General features: G+C 52.5%; 1 long non-coding RNA gene across 1 annotated transcript in view; it reads left to right on the top strand.

Annotated features, from left to right (window-relative positions):
• The window catches only part of LOC133755853 (uncharacterized), an 86,203-nt gene extending 63,232 nt beyond the window's left edge, over positions 1-22,971 (top strand). The window contains exons 4-5 of the long non-coding RNA XR_009865494.1: positions 18,008-18,136; positions 19,268-22,971. This is a non-coding gene — a long non-coding RNA (uncharacterized LOC133755853). The remainder of the gene's footprint in view (positions 1-18,007; positions 18,137-19,267) is intronic.
• Positions 22,972-24,576: the final 1,605 nt, after the last annotated feature.

Below are 24,576 nucleotides of genomic sequence, written 5' to 3'. Positions count from 1 at the left end.
CACATGAGGGGAGAGGAGGTCGTGTTGCAGATGGCTGTCACTTGCACACGTGACTCGGAAGGCGGGCTTTGGAACCCAGCTCACTTGGGTTTGACTTCCAGCCCCACCGCTGTCCAGCAGTATGACTTTGGGTGGGTTCCATGCTCATTCTCAACCTCAGCTTGATTCTCTGTAAACTGTCCATATAAAATCCACTTCTAGGGAAGCTCAAGGTCAAGCAAGATGATGCACAGAAAACATTTAAGACCTAGAAGACCTCATAAATGGTTATCCTTTTTAAAAATATTGGTTGATTGAAAGGCAGAGAGATAGAGGGAGATCTTCCATCCATTGGTTTATTCCTCAAATGCCCAGTTTGGACTGGGCCAGTCCAACACCAGGATTCAGGAACTTATTCTGGTCTCTCTTATGGGTGGCAGGATCCAAGTATTTGAGTCAACATCCACTCCTTCCCAGGATGCATATCAGCAGGAAGTTGTGTTGGAAACAGAATAACCCGGACTTGAAGCAGACACTTAGGTATGAGAGGTTGGTGTCTTACTGCTGCACTGAACATCCACCCTGGGTCATTCTTTTAAATGTGGACACCAGAGCTGTTCCAGGGTTGGTCTTTAGTGATTACGGGCCAGTTTCAGATGCCCTTCCCAGTATCCATAAGCCATGTGTTTTTTGATCCAGGTGGCCCTCCATGTGGGAGACCACCACTCTCCGCCTCTTCTTCCTGCAGTCACCTTCCAGATTCCACACTAGTTCTCATCTAGCCTCAACCACTCCCGACTCCGGGGCCCCCAGCCCCTACTTCTGTTCTCTCTCTGGCTCTCTTGCCTGTTGGCCTTGACCTCCTAGGATCGTTCTCTGGGGCTTCTTGTGAACCAGACACCTGCCCACACAGATCTGTCCCTGCAGGCTGTCCAGTAAATGTTCAAGGGTTGGTTATCGGATTTGATAAGAGTGGGCAGGGACAGGCACTGAGCAGGCCCAGCTGGCTCTTGGCTAAGTGGGCGCATAGTCCCTGGCCTCCTCTTCCTGCCCTGTGTCCTAGGGCTGGAAGTTCCTGCCGCCAGGGAGGCATTCCTTTGTGATGACTTTTCTCTTCATGAGTTCCTCCGTGGAAATGTAGGTAATTCCTGAAAGGAGGTCACCTGTGTCCAGATTCTTTTACTGAGCCACACCCTCTAAGTTCTTAACCTGCTGAATGTCAGCTAATTCCTAGGTTGTTTGAAGCCCCTGATGAGATCAAATATCTGAAAACGATTTCAGCATTGTGCAGAGAAATAATATAAGCAAAGGTCTAATCTTCCTGTTACAGATGTTAGCAGTTATCTGATCCATTTATTGCAAATGGCTTTTGAAATAGGCCCAAAGGAACAAATCTCTAATGATGGAATTCCAGACTACAAAATAAGTCATAATATGGTATTTAAAATGCCAGGTGCAGGTACTCCCCCTCTCAACACTCACTGCCCAGGTGGTTACCAACAGCCACTAGCCAAATTCTAGGCCAGATTTTTTTCTTTAATGTTTAAAAAGAGTTTATTTATTTATTTGAAAGGCAGAATTAGAAAAAGATCTCTTCCATCTGCTGGTTCACTCCCAAATGGCCAAAATGGCCAGGGCTAGGCCAGGAACTTCTTCCAGGTATCCCGTGTGGGTGCCTGAGCACGTGGGCCATCCTCCACTGCTTTCCCAAGCACATTAGCAGGGAGTTGGATCAGAAGTGGAGCAGCTGGAACTTGAACTGGTGCCCATATGGGATGCCTGTCCCACAAATGGCGGTTTAACCCGCTGCGCCACAACGCCGGCTCTGTCTCCAATTTTACTCAATTTATTTGAGAGACAGAGGGAGACAGAACTCCCACCTGCTGGTTCATTCCCCCACATGCCAGCAACAACTGAGGCTGGGCTGAGGCAGACACTGGATGCATGGGACTCCATCCAGGTGTCCTGTGTGAGTAGCAGGGACCCAACTACTTGAGCCTTCCCTGCTGCCCACAGGATCTGTAGTAGCAGGAAGCCAGAGTTGGGAGCTGACCCCAGGCTCTTGATGAGGAATGCAGGCATCTCAGAAGACAACTGCTAGGTTAAACGCCCACCCTAGGCCAGGCACGGCTGCTGCAGCCTTGGCCTGAAGTCTATTGATGCGGCTGAGTTATTGATGCCCAGAGGCTCAGAACCAGGAAGAGTGCTTTGGTCCGTTATCTGCTGGGACAGAATAACGCAGACTAGGTAGTTTATAAAGAGCAGAATTCGGCCGGCGCCGCGGCTCAATAGGCTAATCCTCCGCCTTGTGGCGCCGGCACACAGGGTTCTAGTCCCGGTCAGGGCACCGATTCTGTCCCGGTTGCCCCTCTTCCAGGCCAGCCCTCTGCTGTGGCCTGGGAGTGCAGTGGAGGATGGCCCAAGTGCTTGGGCCCTGCACCCCATGGGAGACCAGGAGAAGCACCTGGCTCCTGCCATCGGAACAGCGCGGTGCGCCGGCTGCAGCGCGCCAGCCGGGGCGGCCATTGGAGGGTGAACCAATGGAAAAAGGAAGACCTTTCTCTCTGTCTCTGTCTCTCTCTCTCACTGTCCACTCTGCCTGTCCAAAAAAAAAAAAAAAAAAAAAAAGCAGAATTCTTACAGTTATTACAGTCTGGGGGCTGTGTGCTCCCAGGGCAGGTGCCGGCAAGCCGCCAGGGCGGAGGCTTCCTGTGCTGGGGAGTCGTGCTCCAGGCAGGGAGCCCACCCCAGTGCTAACCAGTGCTCTGCCCAAGTAATCCATCCCAGGGGCTTCTGCCCTCACGACCTAATCACCCCCTAACACTGCCACCACGGGGCTCTGGAGCAGACATTCAAACCCCTGGCAGTCTTAGGATCCTCTCAAGGAAATGGAGATCCACCCCCAGGGAGATGGCTGCTCACTCATCCACAGCGGGGAGCCCAAATGGAAAAGGAAACGTGGGTTCCAGGAGTTAGGGTGGGGCCAGGGCTTAGAAGGCAGACTGAGGCCACAGCTGTGCTAGGGGGACTGCCCTCTTGCAGTGCAGGCCTCTCCAGGGGGCCACCCCCCCACCCCCCACTCCCCCCCACCCCCCACCCCCGTACACAAGCAGCTCAGGCAGAGGGATGGGGTTGTCGCCTGGGCCCTCCCCATCAGGCAGCCCCTCCCTTGCCAAGCATAGCCTCTCCTTTCCTGAGGCCACCCTGCCCAGGGAGGCCTTCCATCCCCAGCCCCTAGCCCATGGAGAGAAAGTCCAAAACAATGCCTCTAAACTGAAAACATTTTTGTCTTTCTCCATCGAACAATGGCCATTAACAGGCATGGAACTGGAGCAGAAATGGAACGTGAACCCCAGGGGCCCGGGAGCCTGGAGGGGAGTGGAGGCGGGGAGGGGCAGGGGAGACAGGAGCATTGTCCCCTCCCATCAGCCCCTGCACCTCCTGTGCTCCTGAGGCAGCTCCCAGGGGCATGGACTTCTCTGTTGGGAGACCCCACTCTCAAGGGGCTCTGAGGGGCTGCGTGGGGGTCTGCCCTGGACCCTCACCGCACACCAGGAAGTCCAGGAGCTGCAACAAGGGGCAGCCGACAGCAGCTCCACCGGCACCGTCAAGAGGGCATCTTGCTTTGAGAAGCCCTGGAGCATCCAGCTTGGGAGTGTGCGGGGCCTGTGATGACCTGGAGGCCAGTCCCCTCACCATGGGAACCCCCTGCCTGGGCTCCTTCTGGGGGTGGCTGGGGCCGCGAGCCTCCACCCAGGGCAGGAGATGACGCAGTTTTCAGCAGCCGCAAGCCGCTTTCGACGGGTCCTCCCCATCAGGGAGCAACGGAAACCTCATCCCACCCTGCACTGCTTTTGTCTGCACCACATATTTGTCTTATTTGGAAGATTTTTGTGGGTTTTCCCATCTTTCTCCAGTGCTCACTGCCCTGAGGGGCCCAGAGGCTGTGGGGGAGCTGTCCCAGCTGTGGGGGAAGGGGTGAGAGGCACTCTTGGGGCCTTAGGCCTTGTAGCTGCAGCTCATTTGGAGCAGGGGAGAAATCCTGCCATACACCCTCTGCGTCCCTACTGGAAACCCCAGCCCCCAGGCCCACGCCGGACCTCGCCCCTTCTCTCTGGATGTGTGCCTCTCCACTTCTTCCTGGGGCATATGTGCCCTCTGTCCTCTCTCAGCCTCCTCAGCCCTCTCGCCAACAGCCCTTCTTACTCCTTTGTGTTTGTTCCTCCACCTACATGACACCCGGTCATTTCCTACCTCCTGGCCTTTGCCTGCACCTCTTCTCCCCCGAGGAGAACCTCGCCTGTTTTTCCTTCTTTCCCTCCCTCCCTCCCTCCTTTCCTTCCTTCCTTCCTTCTTCCTTTTAAGATTTATTTATTTATTTGAAAGTCAGGGTTAGAGAGAGAGAGACAGGGAGAGATGGAGACACAGAGGGAGATCTTCCATTTGCTGGTTCACTCCCCAAATGGCTGTAATGGCCAGGGCTGGGCCAAGCCAAAGCCAGGAGTCAGGAGCTTCTTCCGGGTCTTCAACATGGATACCAGGGGCTCAAGGACTTGGGCCATTTCCTGCTACTTTTCCCAGGTGCCTCAGCAGGGAGCTGGATTCGAAGTGGGGCAGCCAGGACACAAACCGTTGCCCATATGGGATGCCAGCATCACGGGTGGCAGTTTTACCCACTAGGCCACAGTGCCAGCCCCTGCCCTCCCCTTTCTTTCCCCTTGTCTGAATTCTGCAGTAGCTCTCGGGCCTTATTCCCATGTCACCTCCTCCTTGGAGGCCCCCAGGACTACTCTAGTCAGGATCTCCCACTTTCTATCCCTTCTGTGATTCCAGACACACCCTGCTCCATACTGTCTGCCCAGCTGGAAGGAAAGCAGAGGTCATGCCTGGTGTCTTTTCGTCCCTCCCCCATCACTCCTTTACAAAGCGCTTGTTCGATGACTAGTCATCGATGTGGGCATTGTACAGGCAGGCCCTGAAGTTCTCCACACATTAGAGAATCTCAGTGCTGGATGGGGCCTCCACATCTAAATTCCTGCTGAGGGTGCCTGGCTTCAGCTTCCAGGTCTCCAGCAGTGGGGATCTGGCTACCTCTGGGGCAATCTGTTCCTGATAGCTCTGACATAACAAAGTTCATCCAGCTCAGGCAGGGGGAAGAGCAGTAACGGTCAGGCAGCTCAGCTTTGCGAAGGTTCTTGGCATGCAAGGTCCGCGGGCACCCAGCTGTGCCCTTCCCACCACCAAGGTGCCCAAGAGGAAAGAGGGCTTGGCCAAAGGGGTGGTGAGGCTCCAAGGGGTGATCAGCCAGGTTGTCGGGTACACCTGCTCCTGCGAAAGTGGAAACGAAGCCAAAAATGGCAGCCAGGAAGGGTAACTCATCAGACAAGAGAAACGGAAAAGAGGAGCAAAGGGAAAAGAGGCAGAGATGGTTCACCAGGGAACTAGAGATCTACCTGGAGGCCAGCGCCATGGCATAGAGGGTAAAGCCGCACCTATGATGCCGGCATCCCATATGGGTACTGGTTTGAGTCCCGGATGCTCCACTTCCAATCCAGCTCTCTGCTATGGCCTGGGAAAACAGTGGAAGATGGCCCAAGTCCTTGAGTGCCTGCCACCAACATGGGAGACCCAGAAGAAGTTCCTGGCTCCTGGCTTCAGATCAGCCCAGCTCCAGCCATTGCAGCCATTTGGGAAGTGAACCAGTGGATGGAAGACCTCTCTCTAACTCTGCCCTTCAAATAAATAAATCTTTAAAAAAAAAAAAAAAAGAAAGAAAAGTTTATGGGAATATGGAATTAAAAGATAAGTTCATTAAAAATATTGGCCTGCAGAAAACGGAGAAGCAAAATGAGGGGTGCAGCCTCTGATGAAGCAGACAAGGAAGAACCAAGTGAGAGAACTGTCGTACAACACGTCTTCTCGGTGGCCCAGAGGGTACAGAGTGTACTGTTCCATAAATCAAAGTGTTTTAGGAGCTCTAGAAACGTTTTTAAGGAGGAGATAATCCAACTTCATCCCATTTTCTAAGTGTAAATGATTTTTTAAGAGGTGAAATCATTTGCTGGTTGTTTATTTTTTGGCACAGCCAGAAAATAGAGGGATATTGAGTTATGGGAGGCTTTGTGTTATGTGCTGTGTGTTATGTGTTATGTGTCAGCTCAACAATCCATAGGTGGGGGTGGTCTTTAAACCCTGCAATACAACGCATGCTAAATGGCAGTCTGGAGTTGTGAGTGTGCATTTATTCTGTCTTGAACATTTCCAGTGACTTCTATCCTCATGCTGTTGAATAGAATTGGTTTCTACAGAAAACCACTCCTGTTCCCCTGTCAGAACTGGGCACACTCTGTAACATCTTTGGGACAGTGGTCCAGTCTTATAGTGTATGCTAATGCATTTTGAGTGGGTGGGATTCATGTGACAGTTTATCAAGACTTGAAGAGACTGGCATTTCCTCTTTAGGAAGAGTTTACTCCAAATTGGAAGCTGGAAGAATGTCACTGGAATAACTTTTTTTTTTTTTTTTTTTAATTATTGGCCAGCGCCGTGGCTCACTAGGGTAATCCTCTGCCTTCGGTGTCGACACCCCAGGTTCTAGTCCCGGTCGGAGCACTGGATTCTGTCCCGATTGCTCCTCTTCCAGTCCAGCTCTCTGCTGTGGCCCGGGAGTGCAGTGGAGGATGGCCCAAGTGCTTGGACCCTGCACCCACATGGGAGACCAGGAGGAAGCACCTGGCTCCTGGCTTCGGATCGGCGCAGCGTGCTGGCCATAGCAGCCATTTGGGGGGAGTGAACCAACGGAAAGGAAGACCTTTCTCTCTGTCTCTATCTCTCTCACTCTCTCACTGTCTAATTCTGCCTGTCACACACAAAAAATTATGTATTTGATAGGCAGAGAGAGTTACAGAGAAGCAGAGGCAGAGAGAGAGAGAGCCTTCCATCTGCTGGCTCACTCCCCAAATGGCTGCAATGGAATTGGGCTGATCTGAAGCCAAGAGCCAGGAGCTTCTTCTGGGTCTCCCATGTTGGTGGCAGGCGCTCAAGGACTTGGGCCATCTTCCATGCTTTCCCAGGCCATAGCAGAGAGCTGGATTGGAAGTGGAGCAGTTGGGACTTGAACTGGCACCCATATGGGATGCCAGCACTGCAGGTGGTGGCTTTAACCTCTGTGCCACAGTGCTAGACCCAGAAGTGTCTGTATATTAATTCTCAACACCAACCAAACCTTGATTTGAACAAAAATCAAGGGAGAGTTCATCCTTGTGTTGAGCTACAGCCTGAACCTCCTGGCTACCCCCACCCTGTTGCCTGCCAGGCCATAGAAGCCTCTTCCAGTCTTGTCTACTTCATATGTGGGAGGGCTGTGGTCCTTGCCTCTGCAGTCCTCCAGATCTGACCTCCATGGCCATGGACACGGGGTGTTCTGTCCCCACTCCCACACTGAGTCTCTCCCCTAAACTCACAGAACTCATTATCCTAGCAAAACTCCCTTTCTGGATCAAAATGGACGCTACAGCTTTTCAGATGGGACTTGCCTCCACGTAATAATGTAGGCTCTCCCTATAGGGGGGGAATCACTCTCTCATACAGGTTAAAAAAAAAGACAAGTGGGCAGGCACTTGGCCCAGCAGTTAGGACACCAGTGGGGTTGACTGTGTCCCATATTAGAGGGCCTGGGTTTGAGTCTTGGTTCTGCCTCCTGGTTTCAGCTTCCTGCTAATGCAATCCTAGAAGGCTTAGGTGATGGCTCAAGGAGTTGGAAACCTAGTACCTGGCTTCAACATTTGGGGAGTGACCCAGAGGGCAGGAGGTCTCTCTGTGTGTCTGTCTCACTCCTTCTCTCCCTCTTAAATAAATACATTTTTTTTTAAAAGAAAAGAAGTTGAGAGGACCCCCCCACCCCTACCACAAACACACACACACACACACACATATACCAGCAGCTGCTTTGTCTGTTTCTGGTTTGTCCAGGAGAGCCCCCCCCCCCCATGTGGCAGAACCGGGTAACTGATTCTCTGTGCTCAAAAGCTGTCTATTAGGTCATTTATGTGCATTTTAATATGGCTACTCCAGGGGGAATGCCGACTGCTTCAAGCCGGAGGAGTGACTCATGGTGGCATTTCAGGACGGCGAGGTATTTCGGGACAAGTCAGTCTTGTGGTGCCTGGCCTGCCTCTCCCCTGGCCCTCCGTGGGTCAGCCTCCAGCCCCAAGTATATTTGCAATAGGACCAGGTATTTCCCAAGGGGTTGCCCCCTCCAGAGCCCAGCTCTCATAACCAATGCCAACAATTGAGACTAACTCTTTGCTGCCTTGTGTAGTCGACTGTCTTCCTTATGTATCTATAACTCGAATCAAATGAAAGGCTCCTTGAAGAAAGTGGAAGGAATCTTAAAAGTATTCTCATCGACGCTCTCTGTTTCTTGAGCATGGCGGGGCTTACACAGGTGTATGCGTTTATCAAAGCTCATCAAGACCATGTGCTTACAATGGTTGCATTTCATTTTATGTGAATTATTCCTGGAAGAAGGTTTTTCTTTCTTTTTTTTTTAAGTTTTCATATCCCTTACAGTCTAGAGTCATATCCTGCTGATAACTGGATTCTAAAAGCATTTGTGGATTGATTTGCTGAGTTCAGCTATACCAGAACTATCTTAGTGCGGGTACTCAGTGCTGGCTTGAAGTGGCTCCTCAAACAGCGGGCCCCAAGTAGAATTCTCCCTTCCTAGTCTCAGTCTCCCACCTGGTTCTCCTTGTCAGAGGCTCAGGCCCAAATCCCAGGAGGTGTACACACATACACATACACACACCTTGCAGTGTTGCTTTCACACGATGATCATTATTGCTGATACTGCTGGGATACTGCTCCCTGTCCAGTCGTGCCAACCACGCACCTTCAGAATGGAAGGCCTCTTGCTGACCTCCTGAATGCAGGGGCACAATCACCCAAGGGTGGTCCCCCAGATGGTGCTGTCGTGCGCGGGCTATGCGGCAGCGGTCCCCACCTGAAGGGCCCCCATCCTTGGGCCAAGGTTCTAACCACGCTGCCTGAGCCTCAGGATGCTGGGCCCAGTCCTTCTGCCCAGGCTTCTTTGAATTGTTCTGAGCTTCTGAGCGTGTCCATGAGAAAGAAGCCGGTGGGCCGCAGGGCAGGGTGATTGCTACCGGCCTCTGTTTCCTGGCCTGTTCTCACGGTTCCTGAGTAAGCGCGTCTGTCTCACCCACCAGCCTGTAAGTGCACCGAGGGCAGGGCCTGAGCTCTATCCCTCTTCATCATCCTCCACTCCTAGCAGTGTGGCTGGTACATGGATGGTGTTGGAGAAACATTTGTGGACTGAACCAATGAATTCAACTTTATTAAAAGCATGAGGAGAGGCGGGCATTTGGCCCAGCAGTTAAGACACCGCTTAGGATGCCCGTATCCCATGCCGGAGTGCCTGGGTTCAAGTCCCAGCTCTGTTCCTGAGTCCAACTTCCTGCTAACGCACCCTCAGGGACACAGCAGGTGAAGGCTAAGTGCTTGGGTCCCTGCCACCCAGGTGGGAGAAATAGATTGGATTCTTGTCTCCAGGTGTCAGCCTGGCTGTAGTGGGCATTTAGGGATTGAACGAGTGGATGGGAGATCTCTGTCTCTCTGCCTTTCAAGTGAATAATAAATAAATAAATAAACGAAACCCCAAACCATGAAGGAGGTGTCCACGTCCATCACACAGACCCCAGTGAGTCCGAGGACGTGGAGTAACTGGAAGGCTGCCGATATGCAGGGTCGTGACTTGGTGCAGCCACGCTGGAGAGAGCTATTCGGCAATGTGTCATCAGATGACACGCCCTTCCAAGTGTTTACTCCGGGCAAACTCTCATTTGTGGATGCCCAGGGACGTTCACGGTAGTGCTGTCCGCAGCGACAAAACCCTGGCAATGCAATGTGGCCGTGACACAGTGGGCCGTGGAGAAAAGACAGTGGCAGATGAAGACGGCCTTTAAATCCACGCAGAACGACATCATATATTGGAAGTACGCAGTAAAACAAAGCGAAACCCGAGGAGTGGTAACACCAAACGCAGGCTAACGGGCACCTCAGTGGGGAGGGCAGCGACATGGCTGGGGCAGGTAGATCAGGGACTTCCTGGTATCAGCAGTGTTATTTCCCAGGCTGGTGTTGCTGATGTAATTCTTTATCATGTGGTCATCATTACTGTTGTTCAACAAGCGTGAGTGTCCTTCCCCTTCCAAGTGCACAGTGAGATCGTACCACTCGGTTCTCACTGGTTGGGAAGTGAGCCCAGCCATTGACTGGTTCTGGCCAGGGAGCTGTAGGCTAGAGCATTACGTGTTGCATTTTTGAGAGGCAAGTGATCCCGTGGTGAACACACTTATGTCCCATATCTGAGCACCCTGATTCAAGTCCCAGCTCCAACTCCCAGTTCCAGCTTCCTGCTAATACAGATTGTGGAAAGCAGTGGTGACGGCTCAAGTAATTGGATTCCTGCCACCTACAAGGAAGACCTGGATTGAGTTCCTGGCTTCAGCTCTGTCCAGTTTTGGCCCTGCAGGCATTTAAGGAGTGAGCGACAGATGGGGACTTGCTCTGTCTGCCTTTAAAAATTCGCATTTTTGAGACCATCCAGATTGCTCTTTCGCTACTGACAGTGTTTGAGGTGGTAGCCATCCCCCTGGCTGGATCTCTGAGCGCTGTCAGTGGACACAGCCCCTGGACTTCCACAAAGGACATGTAGCAGAATGACAATGTTAAAAGACACTTCTTCGCAACCTTGGGTGGCAGCAGTGGACAAGAGCAGTATGAATTCAGGGAGACTTCAGGCTGGGTGTCCCTAGCATCTCACTACGTCTCCCTTAGGAACTTGCTGAGTGGCCCCATGCTCTCCCCTGGCCAAGGCCTCAGCTTCAGAAAACAAACCCAGCAATCCCCAGGCATTAGACACCTGCAGGGCAGACTTGGTTTTGGCACGTTCTTTAGACTTCCAAGTCTTCCACCTCCCCTAAGCCACAGCAACATCAGCCAGAACAGATACACGAGATCAGAGCAGACAGGATGTGAGGAAGTTCTCGCCTTAGGTATCTGGCAGGAAAGGGAGCCTGGGCACCTAGGAGCACAGAGCTGAAGGCTCTGTCGTGGAGTCTGGGGCCCACCGACACTTCAAACGCCAGCTTCCTGCCTCGCCTCCAGAGGAAGCGTTCCTGGATTACCTTGCCTGGAGGGGAGAGTGGGAGGAGCTGCAGGTAATACCTGGATTTCTATGGTGCTTTTCTTCCTAAAGGTTCAAAAGATTTCCCTTTCTCTGATCTCCTGCAGCCTCCCCCAGAGACAGGGAAGGGAGAGGAAGACTCTTGTCCCAGTCCAGATCAGGAAATAGGGGTCCAGAGAGGATAAGCAAATGGCCTGAGGTCACACAGCAGGACAAGGATCTGATTCTGGTGGGACAAGGGTTTTCTTTCTCCAGACCCCAGCTACCCGCACCCCTTACCCCTCGCTGGGGTGGCGTGGGCAGCAGCCTCAGGCTCTCAGCTACCCTGGGGAAGGGTAAACTGGGCTCTGAGTGTCCACTCAGCCTTGCCTGGGGCCTGAGCAGAAGGGAGGAGGAAGAGAAACCCGGAGAGGCTAAGGTCAGCCACCCTCCTGCTCAGCGGTGACGACAGGCTGGCTGGGAGCCCTGCGGGCCCACCACTGGGAGGTCAGGCCAGGGAGGCTGCCGGCACACCGGAGCTGAACAGGGTCCAGATCGCACAACTGGGGCAGCCTCTGTGGGTGGAAATGACATTTCTCGGCTTTAAATAGCTCCATCTCCGGAGCCCCGGAGCCCCGGAGCCTCAGCGGGGCTATTAATTGCTGCACTCCCAGGGCTGCGAACCCGTCATTCTGTTTGCACAAGTTGTGTCAGATCTCAGGCAGGTTTCCTGCCGCCCGGCTCCCCCCATCCCTGCCCCCCTGCAGTTGTCCTGTGCCATTTCAACAAGGGGTTAGTTTATTTCTAGTAGTCAGCCTGGGATTGGAGCTGACCACATACATATTTTGTCCCCCCTTACAAGTGACATGGCTGAAGTCAACAGCAAACTCTTGAGGGTTTTCTTTGTAGCCTGGTGTCTCTGTCGTGAAAGGCAATGTGTATGTGCATGGGTGGTGAAAGGAGAGGTCTTCTCCATGCAAAGAGGTGACTGTCAGGGAATCCATTAATTCCCAGGTGTGCTTGTGAGTGCTTACCGTGTGCCAGGCACCAGGCAGCACTGGGCACACAGGGGACACAAGAGTGCTAGCTACTAAGCTGACCGCTACCACCTCTGGCCGGCCCTGACTGGCGTCTCCCGTCCCAGATGGGCTCCACGCATCTCCTGAATCCTGCCCACCTGTACCGAGTCCCGTCAGCTGCGTGCCCTGCTGAGAATGACGTAGAGGCTAAGAGAGAGGGATGCAAGAAGGTAGTTAATGCAGAACACGGCAGGCCGCGCTGGCTGGCTGGCAGGGGAACCAAAATGAGGGACAAGCCGATGACAGTTCCAGAGTGCTCTGCCTGAGAACAGGGAGGGCGGCAGAACCTTGGGAGGGGGTCGGGACTGTCAATGGCTTCAACACACAGGGGCCTCTGCTCTCCTGCAAAAGTCCAGGGTTAGTGTAGCAGCTCCAGGGTTAGTGTAGCAGCTCCATAGTCTCTGGGCACTGTCATCCTCAAATTCTCCTCGTGGCCCAAAATAGCTACTGGAGTTCCACTCATTATGTCTGACTTCCAGGAGGAGAGGAAGGAGGACAGAAGGGCAAGAGGGTACTTATGTCCCCCTAACCTCTGAAGGAACCTTTCTAGAAGTCCTCAGCCACCCCTTTGTTGTGTGTCATTAACCAAAACTTAGTTACATGGGTACACCAAGCTGCAAGGGAGGCCTGGAAACACAGTTATTTCATTTTATTTTATTTTTTTAAAGCTGTGCATGGCGTTCAGGGTTCTGTTAATAATGAAGAAAGGAAGGACTGACACTTAGGAGCAACAAGCAGTTTTTGCTAAGGCCCCCGATAAATATCCATTGAATAGAATCAGAAGGGAAGAAAAGGAACTGTGTTTGGGACCATGAAGAGTTTGCACTGCGGATGAAGTATCCTATTTGAGATGGGAGTGGAAACTGTGCAGCAAGGGTTGAATATATATACTGTCTGGTCAACCGCAGAGACGTGAGAGTTAACACCATGGCTCTGCTGATTGCCTAGGCCCGAGCCTGCGGGGAGGGGGCGGGTGCAAGAGCAGTTTGTAAAAGAAAAAACGACAGACCATCCTTTGTCATCACTCAGGATGATTTCATCTGGCCTTGCCCGGCCTCTGGGGGCAGACATGGCAGCTTCTACCTCCGGGAGCTCAGCAGGCCACCCGTTAGGCGGGCGGGCTCGGGTCTGCTCCATCCACCCTGATGAGCCCTGCCCACACCTGGCTGCTATGTAGCCCCTGCTCAGGAATTCTGGGAACTGAGGAAAAAGGGGCTGTCCTGTGGAGAGGGAGCAGGGGTGTGGCGGGAATTTCCCTCTTGCTATGGAAACCCTCAGGAAGGGTCTTCCAAAGGATTGCTATCAGTGGTTGTCAACCAGGAGCAATTCAGCCCTGTGGTGAACACCTAGTCCAGTCTGGGAACATTCTGGATTGTTATGACTGATGCGTGTCTGTCCATTAGTGAGTAGAAGCTGAAGATCGGCTGGCGCCACGGCTCACTAGGCTAATCCTCCGCCTTGCGGCGCCGGCACACCGGGTTCTAGTCCCGGTCGGGGCACCGGATTCTGTCCCGGTTGCCCCTCTTCCAGGCCAGCTCTCTGCTGTGGCCCGGGAAGGCAGTGGAGGATGGCCCAGGTGCTTGGGCCCTGCACCCCATGGGAGACCAGGATAAGCACCTGGCTCCTGCTATAGAATCAGCGCGGTGCACCGGCTGCAGTGCACCAGCGGCGGCGGCCACTGGAGGGTGAACCAACGGCAAAGGAAGACCTTTCTCTCTGTCTCTCTCTCTCACTGTCCACTCTGCCTGTCAAAAAAAAAAGAAGCTGAAGATCATGCTAAACATTTTACAAAGCTCAGGACAGCCTGTCGCAACAAAAAGGATGTGGCTCAAAATGTGCGTGGTACTAAGACTGTGAGACACCGCTTCCTGGTAGTCTGATCACTGGGCCCACAGCAAGTTTATACCATCCCAGTTTCACGCAGGCCTGTGCAGTGTTGCTGGTGGGTCAGGCTAACCCTGTGTCTCCAGAGGCACCAGAACAAGGCCCAAGCCATGTTTGTCCTAACTGGCCAGCATTTACTGACCATGTACTCTGTCCCAGGGTTCATGTAATAAATTACTGCCAACTTTTAAACAACCATAATCACCATTATTCCTATTCCATGGATGAGCAAACCTAGGCTCAGAAGGGTTAGGTAACTTACCCCACCCCAATGCACATTCACTCTCCATTGTCCATTGATCTCTCCTCTCTCTCTCTCTCTCTCTCTCTCTCTCTCTCTTTAATTTGACAGAGTTAGACAGAGACGGAGAGAAAGGTCTTCCTTTATCCATTGGTTCACCCCCCAAATGGCCACCATGGCCGGTACTGTGCCGATCCGAAGCCAGGAGCCAGGAGCAACTGGGACAGAATCCGGCGCCCATATGGGATGCCGGCGCAGCAGGCGGAGGATTAACCTAGTATGTCATGGCGCCGGCCCCGATCTCTCCTCTTTGTTACTGTCCTATTAGTACGTTTATGTCCTTAGGATTTCATCTTTTGGAAGCTCGCCATTGGGTGTGACAAATGAGGGAGCTCTCTGTTAACTAGAGTGTGCCGTTAACGCCAAGCGCCTCCTTTCCCAGCCATTCTGGGCGAATGGGAATGCCTCTGCTTTAAAGCACAAGATAGAGTTCCTGCAGAAGCAAAGGCAAAGGCTCCGGCACAGAAGGGAAACTGCTCCAGTTCATTCAGAGGAGAACACATTGCAGTAACAAGATAGCTGGGCAGGCTGGGGCAGCGCTGCGCCCCGTGGCATAGTAGGCTAAGCCTCTGCCTCTGGTGCCCGCATCCCATATGGGCGCCGGTTCGAGTCTTGGCTGCTCCTCTTCCGATCCTGCTCTCTGCTATGGCCTGGGAAAGCAGAAGATGACCCAGGTGCTTGGGCCCCTGCACTCCTATGGAAGACCAAGAAGAAGCTCCTGGCTCCTGGCTCCTGGCTTTGGATCAGTCCAGTTCTGGCCATGGAGGTCATTTGAGGAGTGAACCAGCAGTGGAACACCTTTCTCTCTGTCTCTCCCTCTTTGTAACTCTGCCTCTCAAATAAATGGATAAAATCTTAAAAAAAAAAAAAAAAAAAAAAAAAAAAAAAAAAAGATACCTCGGGGGCCCTGGGCAGAGTGGTGGCAGTCATGTCCCTGTCTGTGCCACCTGTTTGCTGCTGGGGTGTGATGGGGGAGATGGCACCCTCATTCACTGGTGGGTTGGGAGGCAGGGTCCGCTGCTGGTAAGGGGAGGGCAGGGGTGCGACTGGCCTTGGTGGTGGCCGCTCCACTGCGTGTAACTACCAGAATGCAAAATCCAGCCAGCTATGCATGTCAGTCAATGGATGAATGGCATGGCCATAATTTTTAAAAAGACTGCTAGACAGCTCCTCCAGTTCCTAGGAGGAATAATGAGCAGGAAAAGATAGGGTAAAAAGTCTAGGCAGACGCCACTCGCGGATACTCGCGTGCGTGTAAATGCGCCGACGTCTGCCTGTGTCCACAGCAGCCCCGGAGACCTTGCCGGCGGCGACTCCCGAGCGGCCGGCGCGGGCTGCGGGGTCTCCCGCGGCGGCGCGCTCTGGGCGCTGAGTCACGGGCGGGCGGGCTCCGCCGGCGCCTGCGGGCGCACGGCCGCTGCACCTCCCCGGGCGCGGAAGCCCTCACCTCGAGGAAAGCCGCCGCCCCCCGAGCCGCAGCGCGGGGCTTCTCCGGCGGGGGCGGCGGCCGCTGAAAGGCGCATTGTCGGCGGTCCCGGGGAGGCTGGCGCGGCGCGGCGCGGGGACATCGCCGACCGCGAGGCCGGGGCGGGGGCGGCGCCTCGCATCCCCGCGCCCCGTCACGTCCACCCTGCCGCTCCTTGAAGGTTGGCGCGAGCTAGGGCCTCCGTGGGGCGCCAAGGCGATCGCTGCTTGTACGCTGCTTAGGAGGATTTACCGCCCGGGGTGGCCTCTTTCTGGAGCCCCGGAATGGCTCCAGTCGGCCCTGCCGGGGTTAGCGGCCCCCTCCCTGCCCGATCTAGCCCCCCCACCCTGAAACATTTGCAGGTGCATGACAAGGGCCTTGGGCACTGCGCGGGGATATGCCCGCTTCTGTAGCCACATCCTACCTCCAGAGCCTGGTGTTTGTTGGGTTATGCGTTAGGCTTAACCCCCTGCATCCCCAGCAAAGCCGGGAAGCCCCAAGGTTGGCACTAAGTCACACATGTAGCTCCTTACCAGGGCACAGCCATACAGGACACAGCACCAGTAGGTGAGTCTTTCTCCAGATTTGTGACATGGTGGAGAAAGAAGACACTTCGGGTCCAGCAGTTTTCTTCGTGTCCCTGAATAAAAAAAAAAAAAATCAAATTAGATCTTAGATATCTCTTGGGTTTCTGTACCAAGAGAGAAACTTAGAAATGTGGCACAAGCGCTCTGGGTGGCTCAGCTCGTGGTAGGAGGGCAGGCAGAGGTGTGACAAAACTGGTGGGTTTAAAGGAGAAAAGCGAGAGCACAAAATTTAAGGGCTGGGTCAAGGGGGCTGAGAAGCCGCTCTCCGTGCCTTGTCCTGGGCTGTTTGCCAGGGGAGAGGAGCACACTTCCAGAAAGCCCAAGTCCTGGTTCAGTGGCTCCAAGGGAAAGATTTCCTACCTGGAGCTGTAGCAAGAACGGGATCACAAACCCAATTCTCGTAACTTCCTCTGTGAGGAGAGCTGCGGGAGCTGAATGGTGGGGTGAGGTGAAGAACACTGGACTTGGGGCCAGGAGATCTGGATTGGAGCCATGACCTTGGCCTCTTAGACCGTACTTCGACCCTGGGAAAGTACCTTGACTTTTTGGCGGCTCGGTTTCCTCATCTTTAACCTGGGGACGATAATCTCACGTCATGGACGTGACAGTCTGCTCATGAGGAGTATCTATCTGAGCCTGTGGCACACAGCAGATCCTCAGCTAAAGGCTGTGGCAGGTCCGACCCTTGTAGGCATTGCTTGCTGCATCACTGTTTACCATGCCGAAAGGTGGAAACCACCCAGATGTCCACCAGAGGATAGATCAGCAAGACGCCGTATTCAGCTCCAAAAAGGAATGAGGTTATCTGTGCTGCAGCAGACGTGAACCTTGAAAACATTATGCTAAATGAGAGGACGTATATGGTGTGATGCTACTTACATGAAATACCAAGGGTAGGCAAATTCACAGAGATAGAAAGTAGATTAGAGGTTACCAGAAAAGTGGGGAGTTACTGCTTAATGCATACAGAGTTCCTGTTTGGGATGATGGAAAAGTTTTGGACATAGTGGTAACGGTTGCACACCAGCGTGGATATAATTGTGCCACTATATTGTATTACACTTTTTTTTTTAAGATTTGTTTATTTATTTGAAAGGCACAGACACAGAGAGGGAGAGAGAGAGAGCCTCTATCCACTGGTTCACTCCCCATATGGCTACGATGGCCAGGGCTAGGCTGATTGGAAGCCAGGAGCTTCTTCTGAGTCTCCTATGTGGGTGCAGGGCCCCAAGTACTTGGGCCATTTTCCACTGCTTTCCCAGGCCATAGCAGGGAGCTGGATCAGAAGTGGAGCAGCTGGGACTTGAACTGGTACCCATATGGGTTATGGGTGCTGCAGGCAGTGGCTTTACCTGCTACACCACAGCACTGGCCCCCTGAATTGTACTCTTACAAATGCCTAAAATGACAAACTTTATGTAGATTTTACCAGAATAAATAAGTTATAAAAAAAAAAAAAGGCTGTGGAACCTGGTTGTGAAAAGAAAGTTTTAATTTTAGCAGCACTTTTGTGAATGTTCCCGACAGGACGGATGAAATGCCATCTGGAATACTATGCAGTAATGAAAACAAACGACGACCACCTACAGCCATCTGGGTGAATCTCTCAAACACGATGTCGAGTGAAAGAAGCCAGACATAGAGGGAGCACTTCCGGTATGATTCCTTTTACACAGAGTTCAAAACCAGGTGCCACTCACCTGTGTTGCTAGGGGTCAGGACAGGGCTGCCGAGGGGGAGTGGTTATTGGAGAAGAGCAGTAGGGGGCTCCCGGGGCTGATGATTGCAATTCAGTTTCCTGGTCTAGACGTGTTCCCTGGGTGTGTTGTGTGTGCTCACTTTGGAACATTCTCCAGGCTGTTTTGCCCTGGTGTATTCTTCTCTACATATATGTTTGCTTCAATGAGACATTTTTGCTTTTTCTTTTTAAGTTCTGGTTCCAGTCTTGAGTGAAGGGAACGGTGAACTAGAAACTAAAGCCCTAGAAGCCTGCTTCATGCACTTAACCTGTGCCAAGCCAAATGGCCTCCAAAGCAAGGCTCGTACTGCTCCCTCCCCCCAGCCTCCAAGAGCTGTAACCAATTAGTCTTTGAACTCTAAATGGCAGACTTTGTATGGCTTGCACAGGACGGGCAGAGGGGCGGGGCCTGAGCGGGAAGGGGGTACACCCAGCACCAGGAGACGCAGGGATCCCCAAGCTTGCGGCCCCTGGAATAGAATTCCACCATGGCTGTGGGAATGCAGCTACTTAATAGGCAAATACTGAGTACTGGTCGCTGGAGCAGCCCCAGGTAGAGAAGGTGCTCTCTGCAGCACCTTGAAGCATGGGTCCCTAGGGCATAGGGTCCAGGGACCCCGGAGAGGAGCTGCCCCTTCCCCCAAGCTCCTGGCCACCCTACTGGAGACAGTGGATCCCAAACATCCCACTTGGCCTGGGCTGACCCGAGCTGGCTCCGTGACTCTTAATGCCAAACAACCCCGCGGTTGGGTTTAGGGGGAGGGGATAGATTTTATTTTTTGCTTGGTGACAAACTACTAAATAATAGATCTGGCCGGGGTTTCGGTTTCTGACCCACGGCCTGACCAGCATGTTGGCTGATTGACTCAATCAGCAGGTTATTTTGGCCCTGTGGGGACCCAGAACTTGGTTTTTTTGTTCCCAGGGGCCTTTTCTTCTCCACTGGGTGTTTGGGACTCCCCCACTGAGCCATGTTTGTTTGCCTGCCCGTCTGGGGCCTGCGGACTGAAGCAGGCAGCACAGGCCTTTGTACACGCTGCTTTTCACAGGAGCTGGGCACGTGGCGCTGGGCGAACCGACCCCTGCTCGTTGGAGTGCTCCTCGGGCGTAGCCACGGCGGCGGCAGCTCCTTCCTCCTGCTCATCTCGGAAGGCGCTGTCCACCCTCTCCCTCCTGGCTCTGCCTTCTCCCTGCAGCCAGCCAGCCAGCGGCCCTGGGTGTTAACCATAGCAGGAGCAGCCACAGTGACTCCTTCACAACATCACGCCACTGACCTTCCCACAGCAGACGCTCCGAGAGATTCCGGGCCTTCGCCAGGGTCCTGAACTCACAGAGGTGGGGGCATGTCTTTTCAGTTCTGGCCCTGTCTTTTATTCTCTGACCCTGCTTTAGAGACTGGGACAGAGGCTGCTCGTTGCCATCCCAAATCCATTTCTTCCTTGGCAACCGACTCTCAACTGTGTCCAAGGCAGCATAGTGCTCAGGTAGAAGAAAACTTCCGGCCTCACTTGCAGAAACTCCCAGGGAAAGTCCTTATAGGGTAGGGATGAGGGACCCCCTCCTCTTTTTATTTAAGATTTATTTATTTATTTGAAAGGAAGAGTGAGAGAGAGAGAGAGAGAAAGTCTTCCATTTGCTGGTTCATTCCGCAAATGGCTGCAACAGCCAGAGCTGTGCCGATCTGAAGCCAGGAGCCAGGAGCTTCCTCTGGGTCTCCCACGCAGGTGCAGGGGCCCAAGGACTTGGGCCATCTTCTACTGCTTTCCCAGGCCATCAGCAAGGAGCTGAATCAGAAGCGGAGCAGCTGGGACTTGAACTGGTGCCCATACGGGATGCTGGCACTGCAGGTGGTGGCTTTACCCTCTATGCCACAGAGCCGGCCCAACAGGGGACCTTTTTTAAACTTTCCTCGATGGCTGGAATTCAGATGTAATGGCTGGAGCTAGAAGCTCTTGCGGACAATGAGGTGATTTTGAGGATCAAAGTGGCTGGAGTAGTACAGCAGAAATATAGACAGAGCCCGAGTCTCCAATGACCAGAGGCCCCACACCAGCCCAGATGCCCTCTTTAGACTTCTTCTATGTGTGAAAGAAACTTCTATCTTGTTTAAGCCACTGCTATATGATTTTCTGTTGTTTGCAGCCCAGTTTAATTTCTCCAGAGTCAGAGACCTCAATTCTGGGGTTGCACAGTCTCTCCTGCTCCTTTCCTGATCACTCACTGGGAGCGCGGAGTTATGCCTGTGGGGCCTGGGTCGGGACAGCCCTCCCAGGAAGGTGTCTTTCTGCGCCCTTGAACCTGCCCAGAGTTCTAGACAAAAGGACCTGACACAGGACGCACCATCTTCTGTTCCTGTGGCCAAGCAAACCTTGATGGGGAAGAACACGTGAGAATTCCAGGCACTCCGCAGGTGCATAGAGTAGATTCTTCTGTTTATAAACACACACATTTCAGACCCCCTGCACGCTCCCAGAGGGTGGAACAGAGAATACATCATTCGGGGCCTACTCATCTGCCCCTGAACTCCAAAGCACAGCACCAGTGGTAGGGTCCGTATTTTTGTGATCCGTGTGACATGACTCAGCACCTGTAAAAGAATTTGAGCACACACACCCGAGAGATGCGCATTTGTTGACTTAGGATATGCGGAACTCCAAGTAACCAAAAGCCTGGCCGCAATGGCTGGATCCCTGAGGACCCTGACTGCTTGCTAAGGAGGAGGGTGGTCTGAGGTTCATCAGGTCACAGATAGGATTAAGGACTGGGCTTTTTCTAAATTTTTATTTCTTTATTTTCATTTTTTTTAAAAGTGAAAGGTGGAGACAGACAGAAATCTTCCATCTGCTGGTTCACTCCCCAAATGCCCACAACAACCAGGGTTGGGCCAGACCAAAGCCAGGAGCCTGGACTCTGTTCCGTGTGAGTGGAAAGACTGAAGTTATTGAGCCATCTCCGGCTGCCTTCGAAGGTACACATTAGCAGGAAGTGCAGCCAGCCTGGGACTCAGTTACTCTGATATAGGATGTGAGCTTCCCAAGTTGGCGTCTTAACCACCATGCCAGGTGCTCACCCCTCTCTGGCTTTCTAGAGTGCCCTAATGTGCTGACTCTTGTTCCCCGGTTTGTCACATGTTCAAAGTCACATGTTAATCCTGTCTTTCAGCAGGAAAATGGAGGCGGGAACAGTGCCAAGCACGCACACAATGGGACCTGATCCTTTCCCATTTTTCTTTTTTTTTAATTTGTATTTTTTCAGATTCATTTATTTGGATGAATGGCAGAGAGAGAGAAGGAGTGACAGATACATTAGGAAGCTGGACTGGAAGTTCAGAGTAGCTGGGGCTGAAACCAGGCACTCCCATATAGGACAAAGGCATCCCAAGCAGCAGCACAGTGGTGCCTTTCTGAGAAGCAAAATGTCTTTTCCAGAACCCTCTGGTGAACGTGCCCTGAGTCGCACACGGCTTTACTGGCTGCAGAACGGTCTGAGAAAGTATCAGGCAACGAGGACAAGTCGGGGTGGGCCTGGCTCTTGTGTGGTCATCCTGTAGAGTCTGCAAAACACATGACCTCCTGGGATCATGTTTTGGGTACGTTATAAGACCTACATTAAAAAAAAAAATTAGGGCTTTTCGTGGGTGGAACTGGAGGATAGTGCGCTAAGTGAAATAAGCCAGGCCCAGACGGACAAACACCATGTGTTCTCACTTAGCTGTAGAAGCTAAAGAAGTCGATGTGATGGAATTAGTAGGACAGTGGTTACCAGAGGCCAGGAAGGGAAGGGGCATAGAGGAGGCCGATTAACAGGTATCAAAGTACAGCTGGAGGGAGGAACGGCTGCGGGTGTTCAGGCGCGGTAGGCTGACTGTAACTCACTGCAACTTATTATGTAGTTCATAAAGAAGCGGAAGGGAGGAGTTTGAAGTTTTCAAACCCAAAGAAATGATAAATCTTTAAGGGACGGAAATGCTAAATAGCCTGATTTGATCATTACATATCACATGCACATATGAGTTATCACACTGTACCCCCATAAACACGTACAATTAAAACATTGAAAATAGGAAATTAAAAGGAAGAGATAAAAACAAATAGACAGGGGCCAATATTGGGGCACAGCTAAGCCACCACCTGTGACAATGGCGTCCTATATTAGAGCAAAAGTTTGAGTCCCAGCTACTCCACTTCCTATCCAGCTCCCTGCTAATGCACCTGGGAAGGCATTGAAGATGGCCTTAGTGCTTGGGCCCCTGCACCCACGTGGGAGACCTGGATGGAGTTCTAGGCTCTTGGCTTTGGCCTGGCCAGCCCTGGCCATTGTGGCCATTTGGAGAGTGAGCCAGTGGATATGGCCATTTGGAGAGTTAACCAATGAATGGAAGATTCGCGCGCTCTCTCTCTCTCTCTCTCTAACTCCGCTTTCAAATAAATAGCATAAAACAAATTAAACAAAACATTCTATTGTTCCTTCCTGTCTCTGCCGCTCCCTTGCTGAAGCCTTGGTCAAACTCCTTAATCTTGTGGCACTGCATTGTCATCAGCAAAATGAGAATAGGAGTAGAATCCACCTGGCTAGGTTTCGTATGTTCCCCAGCATCGTGCCCAGCACCCTGTGAGCAGCAATAAATATTAGATGATAGGCCTCCTTGATATCAGCTTCCCACTTACCAGATGGGAGACGGTGTGGGGGAGCAGGTATTGAAAGTATTCATGGCCGGCGCCGTGGCTTAACAGGCTAATCCTCTGCCTTGCGGCGCCGGCACACCGGGTTCTAGTCCCGGTTGGGGCACCGGATTCTATCCCGGTTGCCCCTCGGGAAGGCAGTGGAGGATGGCCCAAGTCCTTGGGCCCTGCACCCGCATGGGAGACCAGGAGAAGCACCTGGCTCCTGGCTTCGGATCAGCATGATGCGCCGGCCACAGCGGCCATTGGAGGGTGAACCAATGGCAAAAAGGAAGACCTTTCTCTCTGTCTCTCTCTCTCACTATCCACTCTGCCTGTCAAAAAAAAAAAAAAAAAGTATTCAAAGCAATGGTGATTCTTCAAGGAACCTTTTAATAATGCCCGTTTAAGTAGCCAGGGGGTTTTCAGTTCTTTAACAGCAAAGGGTACTTTCTGAGGATGGCAGTCAGGGCGGGGCACCGGCCAGGAGCCCTGCCAATACTCTCCCAGCTGTGCTAGTACCAGCTGCAAGCTCTGGGCCCTGTCACTCCCTGCCCTGTGCCCCAGTTTCCCCAGCTGGAATGTGGAAGGTCTGTGCTCAACCCCTCTCCTTTGGTTCAGGTCATCACCCTAGTCAGTCCCGTCCTGTGTGACATACCTCTGCCGGGCCTCTCCCTGCTCCCCTCACCCCAGTCCCCAGTCCCCAGTCCCCTGGACTTGTTTTCTGAGGTCCTGCCCGCCTGGTGGCTGCTGTTTCTTCTCTCTGACCTGTCTCCCTGTACCTCCTCCCCTTGGAGGAGCTGGGCCCTTTCATTCAACATGCTGTCTGCCCGGAACACATTTGGACCACTCCCAGGGCCAGGCCTGGTTCCCAAGGCTTCACGTGATACCCTGTAGCACCGCGTAGCGCCAGGAGGCAGATGCCATCATCACCATTCCCGAAATGGCTCCAGAGATAAGCTCTGAGCTCAGCATGAGAGGCAGTTCCCGATTCCTCCACTTGTCTTTTCTTAGCTGTGTGCCCTGTGGCAATTGTGGGACCACCTGACAGTCAGTATGTGACATTTTGCTCAGAATACCTCAACACGTATCCACCAAGAACGGGACGCCACCCTCCGTGACCTCAGCCCCGTCACCAACTCAGGGAGGTAAACACTGAGACCTCACTGTCCTCTGATTCACTGTTTATTTTCAAATGTCCCTAATGAGCCCAGCAATGTCCTTTGCAGCTGTTTTTAAATAATATGGAGTCCAATCAAGGACCACACATTGCATTTTATGGTAAGGTTTAATTTTTTTATATTGAGATATAATTCACATATCATAAAATTCTTCCTTAAAGGATACAGTACAATTCAGTGGCTTTTTGGGTACATTTTACAAAGTTGCAGGACTACTACTGCTATCTAGTTCCAGAAAAGCTTGTTCATTCTCAAAAAACCCTGTACCCATTACAGGTCCCTTCTCACTTCTCTGCCTCCCGAGTCCCTACTTTCCACCTCTACGGACTTGTCTATTCTAAACGTTTCATCTGAGTGGGATCTTGCTCCATGTAGCCTTCTGTGTTTGCTTCCTTTGACTTGGCAGAATGTTTTCCACATTCATCTGTGTTGTAGCATGAATCAGAACTTTGTTCCTTTTTATGGCTGGATAATATTCTTACATTATTCCTGTACTATCCTATAACCTATAGGATA

This window comes from Lepus europaeus, chromosome 3 (assembly GCF_033115175.1).
Source record: "Lepus europaeus isolate LE1 chromosome 3, mLepTim1.pri, whole genome shotgun sequence".
NCBI classification, from domain to species: Eukaryota; Metazoa; Chordata; class Mammalia; order Lagomorpha; family Leporidae; genus Lepus; species Lepus europaeus.
Note: the sequence above shows the minus strand (reverse complement) of the source record. Positions and strands in the feature narration are given on the sequence as shown.